The sequence below is a fragment of the Neoarius graeffei genome, chromosome 4 (assembly GCF_027579695.1).
Source record: "Neoarius graeffei isolate fNeoGra1 chromosome 4, fNeoGra1.pri, whole genome shotgun sequence".
In the NCBI taxonomy this organism is placed as follows: domain Eukaryota; kingdom Metazoa; phylum Chordata; class Actinopteri; order Siluriformes; family Ariidae; genus Neoarius; species Neoarius graeffei.
Genome location: NC_083572.1, coordinates 66,207,300 through 66,215,594, shown reverse-complemented (window position 1 = coordinate 66,215,594; position 8,295 = coordinate 66,207,300). Strand labels below are relative to the sequence as shown.

Sequence of the window (8,295 nt, the reverse complement as noted above, 5' to 3'; positions counted from 1 at the left end):
TCAAACCAAATGGATGAACCTCGCTAGAAGGTAATAGAACACATGTTTTTATCGTCAAGAAAAAGCGTCCTAAGTTTCCACATTGGGTCTGCAGTGGCTCGGTGTTCTATCACAGAACTACAGTGCTCTGTAGAAAATGAGAAACTGGGGGCGTCGTGGCTCAGGTGGATAAGGCGCCATGCCATAAATCCAGGGACCTGGGTTTGATTCTGACCTGAGGTCATTTCCCGATCCCTCCCCGGCTCTATCTCCCACTCATTTCCTGTCTCTACACTGTCCTATCCAATAAAGGTAAAAAAAAAAAAAAAAAAAGCCGCCCCCCAAAGAAAATGAGAAACTGAAGAATAGTGTTGTGACGTTCGCGAACGAACCGATTCTTTTGAACGGCTCCTAGGCATGAACGATAAGAACCGAGTCTCGAGCTGGGGGAGCCGTTCTTTCTGTCGTTCTTTTTCTGTACTGTGTTTCAGATAGTTTATAATGTTGTTGTGTGATATTAATGATAATATTGTGGGAAAACTACTTTGCACGGACGTTCATTTAATTTATTCTATCGTCATTTTGTTTGTTCTATTTTTGTGTATTTTATTTATTTATCTGTTTGTCTAGTTGTATCTATTTTGTATCTCAGACTTAAATATTTTTGTAAAACAAGTGTTTTTCTATAAAATATTCTTGCGTTCTTGATAACTATGTTCATGAGTGGGTTCTTTTTTTTTTTTTTTACAGAAAAGCTGTTCTGCATGGACATTCATTGAAGCCCTCATTGTTTTTTAACCTCCTAGGGCTTAGCGGTCACATGCGTGGACAGCACTTTATGGAAATTCGGAAAAAGAATCCACATATGTGGACATACTTTTTCTCTAAAAGTACATCTTATCAAAAGATGATGCTTAGTTTTTATTCTAATCAGGTTCTAATAAGCCCAAATAGCAAAGAGAAATAAAAAATGCATGTAAAAAAACAGCTTGGGCCTTAGGAGGTTAATGGTTATTTATGAGCGTTTAGGGGTTACAATAATGTAAGTCTAGGTTGCTTTATATAAAAGGTATGTCCAGAAATATTGATGTCACTGTCTAAGCAGAGGGATCTGGCTTCTTTAGACGCTGTCTTCTTAAAACTGAATAAATATTTTTAAAAAAGAGCCAAATGAGCCAGTCTTTTGAACGGCTCTTTTCAAAGAACGGATCACAAAAATGCGGATCCCATCAAAGAGCCATAAATCCCATCTCTACTGAAGAATGAAATGTGTGGAATTGGACCCAGAGTCTCGCCCAGACTGAAAGCCGAATGAAGTTGTGAATGAGGTGCAGAGCTGCAGGACTTGACTGTGTCTGTGCGCCATCTAGTGGTCTTCATCAGAACTGAACACAGCTTTCATAAAAACAAAACAATAACTCGATAGGGTGGGCGGGTCTTAATGGACCGCGGTCACTAATTGGCTGAATCTGTGATTGACATGTATCCCGAGTCACCGCCTTGAGAACATTTCAGCGTCCGGAAGTTTGAGAGGAAGGCTTCTGTCTAAAGTCGCCTCTGGAAAGGTAAGAGCGGAAATAGAGTTTTAAAAACATCAGTGAGCAATAATGAAAGTGTTAATGATTGCAGTATATCACTCATAGTATATAATGGTAAAAGTTCTTGTTTGTTAGTCATGGGCGTTGTTATTGTGCTTATTTATTTGTTTATTGTTGTTATTTGGGGATGTTGTGATGTTCACAGTGATCAGCTGACTTCTCTTTCCTTATCGTCAGTTTGCAGGGTCGAATGAGCAATGTCTAATGTTTTGTTTTATAGCATGGACGTGTATTTTTCTGTTTTTGAACTATACTAAGCCATCCAGTTCTGTCCATAACTGCAGCTGATGAACACAACCAGTCTTCATTCACCTGCAGAGTAAAGGTTACTTCCAAAAGCATTCAAAACAAAACTAATCGACACATAAGTATTGATATTAAAGATCTGTGAAAGTTTGATGACGTGTCAAATACCTGAGAAAGAAAGAAAAATACACTTTGGGGCATGCTGTTATAGGGAAGTAATCAGTGACGTAACTTCCAAGTTGATTATTTTCTACTAACAGCATCTCATCTCATCTCATCATCTGTAGCTGCTTTATCCTGTTCTACAGGCAAGCTGGAGCCTATCCCAGCTGACTACGGGCGAAAGGCGGGGTACACCCTGGACAAGTCGCCAGGTCATCACAGGGCTGACACATAGACACAGACAACCATTCACACTCACATTCACACCTACGGTCAATTTAGAGTCACCAGTTAACCTAACCTGCATGTCTTTGGACTGTGGGGGAAACCGGAGCACCCGGAGGAAACCCACGCGGACACAGGGAGAACATGCAAACTCCACACAGAAAGGCCCTCGCCGGCCACAGGGCTCGAACCCGGACCTTCTTGCTGTGAGGCGACAGTGCTAACCACTACACCACCGTGCCGCCTAAGTATTATCATAGTATAATATTTATACCACAGTGATTTGTCAATGCACGGTCACCTCACAGCAAGAAGGTTCTGGGTTCGAGCCCAGCAGCCCATAAGGACCTTGCTGTGTGGAGTTTGCATGTTCTTCCCGCGTCTGCATGGGTTTCCTTCAGGTGAGCCAGTTTCCTTCACAGTCCAAAGACATGCAGTTAGGTTAACTTCAATGAGAATGTGTGTGTGTGTGTGAACCTCCTATAATAATCCAGGAGAAGGCAACAGGAAACCCATCCATCCATCCATTATCTATAGCTGCTTATCTTTTGGGATGAACTGGAATGACAACATTGTGCCAGGCCTTCTCACCTTATATCAGTCCCCAAACCCAAATTTCCACACAGCTGCAGTCCACAAAATATTGTGGGAAGCTGTTATAGCAGCAAAGCTTGGACCAATTTCTGCGGTTTCAACACATAACTAGTCTAAGTATTGATATTAAAGATCTGTAAAAGCAGTTAAAGTTTGATGACGTGTCAAATGCTTGAGAAAGGAGGGAAAAATACACTTTGGGGCATGCTGTTATAAGGAAGTAATCAGTGACACAACTTCCAAGTTGATTATTTTGTATGAACAGCATGTCCTGAAGTATTAGATCATAGTATAATATTTATACCACAGTAATTTTTCAATGCATGGTCACCTCACAGCAAGAAGGTTCTGAGTTCGAGCCCAGCAGCCCATAGGGACCTTGCTGTGTGGAGTTTGCATGTTCTTCCCGCCTCTGCATGGGTTTCCTTCGGGTGATCCAGTTTCCCTCACAGTCCAAAGACATGCAGTTAGGTTAACTTCAGTGAGAATGTGTGTGTGAATGGTTGTTGAGAGGAGAAAACCTCCTATAATAATTCAGGAGAAGGCAATGGGAAATCCATCCATCCATCCATCCATTATCTATAGCTGCTTATCTTTTGGGATGAGCTGGAACAACAGCAACATTGTGCCAGGCCTTCTCACCTTATATCAGTCCCCAAACCCAAATTTTCACACAGCTGCAGTCCACACAATATTGTGGAAAGCCTTCTCAGAAGAGTGGAAGCTGTTATAGCAGCATAGTGTGGACCAGTTTCTGTGGTTTTGGAATGGGATATTCAGTGACTTGATGTCCACATACAGTACTTTTTGCAATATAGTGTATAATGCGGTATTACCTAGACATTGGCTGTTTCGGGGGGGTTTAATGGCTTTTATGTCTATTCTACATCCATCCGTCCGTGATCTGTAGCCGCTTATCCTGTTCTACACGGTCGCTGGCAAGCTGGAGCCTATCCCAGTTGATTGTGGGCGAGAGGCGGGGTACGCCTTGGACAAGTCGCCAGGTCATCGCAGGGCTGACACACAGAGACAAACAACCATTCACATTCACACCTACGGTCAATTTAGAGCCACCAGTTAGCCTAACCTGCATGTCTTTGGACTGTGGGGTAAACCCATGCAGACACTGGGAGAACATGCGAACTCCACACAGAAAGGCCCTCAATAGCCGCTGGGCTCGAACCCAGGACCTTCTTGCTGTGAGGTGACAGTGCTAAGCACTACACCACTGTGCTGCCCGCAACAGGAAACCACTACTGTAATATTGCCGAGAAACTTTGATGGCTGGAAGAAAAAGCAGTCTGAGCGGCTTTCGTCACTGTAATGATCTGCCAGTGAGGGAGAGAATTTGTCAGTGCTAAAATAAAGTTAAGGAAGGCGTGTCATATTTTCCTGTTTATAGTTATGTTGTGGGAAAGCTGCAAAATAAGTTTCTGTTATGCTGATAAAGACTATAGTCATTCCCTCACTTGCCTAGCTTTTTCTGTCTCTTGATATTAATAAGGAAAAAAAGTGCAGCTTGTTACAGCAAAATCACAAAGTTACCAGTCCTGATTATTATAGAAATGATATATTGATAACGAGAGTCAAGAATTCGGTAGTGCTGTGGTATAATGGGACTGAATTATAAAGATTTTCGCTAGAAAGTTATAGACAAAGGCGGCACGGTGGTGTAGTAGTCAGCACTGTCGCCTCACAGCAAGAAGGTTCTGGGTTCGAGCCCAGTGGCTGACGGAGGACTTTCTGTGTGGAGTTTGCATGTTCTCCCCGTGTCCGTGTGGGTTTCCTCCGGGTGCTCCGGTTTCCCCCACAGTCCAAAGACATGCAGGTTAGGCTAACTGGTGACTCTAAATTGACCGTAGGTGTGAATGTGAGTGTGAATGGTTGTCTGTGTCTATGTGTCGGCCCTGTGATGACCTGGCGACTTGTCCAGGGTGTACCCCGCCTTTCACCCGTAGTCAGCTGGGATAGGCTCCAGCTTGCCTGCGACCCTGTAGAAGCATAAGTGGTTACAGATGATGGATAGATGTTCTAGACAAAAGAAAGTCAACAGATTACTGGACATGAAAATATGCCTAGTCTTTGCTTCTTTCAAGTTTCAGACTGATTCTCTAACACATCTCAGTAACACATTTTTTTTTTTAAACACGTGAAAGTTATCCACAAAACTTCTGTCACTTCCTTTTTTTAAGAATATTCTTATGAATGCAATTATCAAGACAGCACATTTTGTCTCATTCCTTTTAGTCTGCTTTGACCCTGATATTGAACCCAAAATTAAAAGAATAGCTATATACGTCCACTGTCCACTTTTATTAGGTAAACCTGCACATTCATGCAGTTATCCAATCAGCCGATCATGTGCAAAAAACAATCATGCAGATGCAGGTCAAGAGCTTCAGATAATATTCGCATCAAACATGAGAATGAAGAAAAAGTGTGATTTCTGTGACTAACCATGGCATAGTTATTGGTATCAGATGATCTGGTTTAAGTGTTTTAGAAACCGCTGATCATCTGGGATTTTCACACACAGCTCTTTAGAGGTTACTAAGAATTACATTTACACAGACTCTCCCGAAATGGACAGCTGAAGATTAGAAAAGATGATTAGAAGCAAATGGTTAATGGACAGGTTCAATATCAGGTCAATTCCAGGATGCATGAATTATATAGCTCTCTCTCTCTTTCTCTCTCTCATATCAACCATCCCTGCTCGCAGATTTAGCCTGGGTCAAAATTAAACTAGAAAAGCTAAATGTTTTATTTCTTTATTCCATCTTTTCCTTGGTTGAGACTAAGACAGAATTAAAGCAGCTGATTTAGTGAAGGATATGTTTTAACTTCTTAGATTAGCAAATACTCAAGAAATCTATCTACAGTATTAGCACCGTTGAACACCATGTTCTTCTACACTGTCAGAAACAGGGGTACAGTAGGAGTCCATTTCTGTCCCCCAAGGTACAGCCTACACTAATATACCCTCTAGGGCTCAGTATTGGGCTTCAAGGTAACTGTGTACCTTTTAAGGGTCAAAAAGGTACTGGGTTTCACGTGATGTCACATCCGCCTCATCAGTTATTCAGAATACTAGCTGGTGGTCTACCAAAGCTCAGTTGACAAAGCGTTTGTACGGAGAAGATGCATTGCTCCCATGAAAAATGCCTTGCGCTTGCGTTGTTTTAGGTTGTTCAAATCGATCAAACCATGAAACTGATAAAAGTTTCTTCAGGGTTCCCCGTGAACTCATAAAAAACGGGTGAATGAAAACCAGATTTCGTAAAGACGTCAAGAAAGGTGGCTTCTGAACCTCTCACTGAAATCGAAGGGAGCCGAGTCGAAGCATGCTCGAGTTTGCAGTGATCACTTGGTGAAAGGTTTGTACGGTATATCCCTCTCAGCTATGTCCTTAGTGTTTTCCAAGTACTTTTCTTGCTATGTGGTGTTATTTTATGGTACTTTTTTTAGTCACGAAGTACTAAAGTCCCCAGATGTTTCTTTGTTTACTCTTCACTCCTCACAAAGTCCATATGCGTGAAGGTCGCGACAAAATTCTTACCCAGCCATACAGTTACAATGTGCCGTGATCACTTCTTCTCTGTCTTGTTTAACTTCAGGCTACATCCACACAACGGCAACGAGATTTTTTTTTTTTAAATATCGCGTCCACATGGGCAACGGATCAGTAAAATATCAGGTTCATATGGCAACGCAACGCTTGCTGAAAACGATGCAATACACATGCCACACCTCTACGTGCGCTGTAAGACGGTCCCATTAGAGACACCAGAACAATAGAAGTAGGACGCATGCGCATAAACCCCTTCTTCTGTAGCATTAGCCACATAAAGTTTTGATTTATTAGTCAGTAGCGTAAAATAGTATCTATTGTCTAAGACACTTATTTATATTTCATATTAAAACGTCTATGTAATTAATACATAGAAAGCCTGGCCAGGCGCTGAACGTTCTTCTGCCTTCACTTTAAGAGAAATTCAGGGCGAGCATGAGCCTAGGTTCTTCCCTGTCACTGTCACACGCGCACACCTTCTCACTTCCTGTCCTATGGCTATAGTCCCTTTAAATCACGTGCTCGTTTTTTGAATGGAGACGCGGAAAGAGGAATGAACGGGGGTAGATGGAGAGAGAGAGAGAGAGGAATGAATGGGGTAGATGGAGAGAGAGAGGAATGAACGGGGGTAGATGGAAGCTGGTACGCCAACATTCTGAGATCCTCCAGAATTCTTTAATGGTCCGGAATAAATTGAATGCTACACGTTGATGGATTACTTGGTTCTTCTACGCCCTTTTTGATGAATGTATTGTCGGACTTAAACCAACATCTGAAGAGGTGAGATCGCTCCTTTTTTTCCCCCTATTTTTACTGGCGGGATTGTCATGTGGCTGTGACGTCATTGTAAACAAATCCGTTCTACTCATCCAGACGACTTCGCAATGGCGCCGTTGCCAGATTTTTCCACTCTGGAACCCGTTCTCAAAAGATTTCGTTTTGGGGCACCCAAAACGCCGGTGCCGTGTGGACGCCAGGCCGAAACGATAAACAATTTTATCAGATTCACCTGAATCCGTTGCCGTGTGGACAGGGCCTAGGCTACATCCACACGACAATGGCAACGAGATTTTTTTTTTTTTAAATATCGCGTCCACATGGGCAACGGATCAGTAAAATATCAGGTACATATGGCAACGCTTGCTGAAAACGATGCAATACACATGCCACACCTCTATGTGCGCTGTAAGACGGTCCCATCGGAGACACCAGAACAATAGAGGAAGTAGACGCATGCGCATAAACCCCTTCTTCTGTAGCATCAGCCACATAAAGTTTTGATTATTAATCAGTAGCGTAAAACGAAAGACGCGGAAAGAGGAATGAATGGGGGTAGATGGAAGCCGGTACGCCAGCATTCTGATATCCTCCAGAATTCTTTAATGGTCTGGAATAAATTGAATGCTACACGTTGATGGATTACTTTGTTCTTCTACGCCCTTTTTGAGGAATGTATTGTCGGACTTAAACCAACATCTGAAGAGGTGAGATCACTCCTTTTTTTTTTCTTTTTTTTCTATTTTTGCTAGCGGGATTGTTTTTGTTTTTGGAAAGTGCACGGGCGGTGCGCGGTTTGGTTATACTGCTTCCGCAGTGTTTGGACTAAAGACTCTGCCCTAAGGGCTATTTTCTCTCTCTCTCTCACTTTGCACCATTACACAAATATTCACAGTGAAAATATTTTGTAAGCGCGTTTCATGAACCAAGTTATAGGATTTGTTGACAACTCGCATCGAGTTCATTACACTTCTACCCGGCGTGAAGCACTGACAGTCATGTGGTTGTGATATCGTAAACAAATCCGTTCTACTCATCCAGACGACTTCGCAACGGTGCCGTTGCCAGATTTTTTCACTCTGGAACCCGTTCTCAAAAGATTTCGTTTTGGGCACCCAAAACGCCGGTGCCGTGTGAACGCCA

At 42.5% G+C, this 8,295-nt stretch overlaps 1 protein-coding gene across 1 annotated transcript in view; it reads left to right on the top strand.

Moving 5' to 3' along the window:
- The first annotated feature begins 1,481 nt into the window (after nucleotides 1-1,481).
- zgc:123305 overlaps nucleotides 1,482-8,295 on the top strand; it is a 44,459-nt gene continuing 37,645 nt past the window's right edge. Inside the window, exon 1 of the mRNA XM_060919497.1 lies at nucleotides 1,482-1,544. The gene's annotated coding sequence lies outside the window, so the exon portion shown is untranslated. The remainder of the gene's footprint in view (nucleotides 1,545-8,295) is intronic.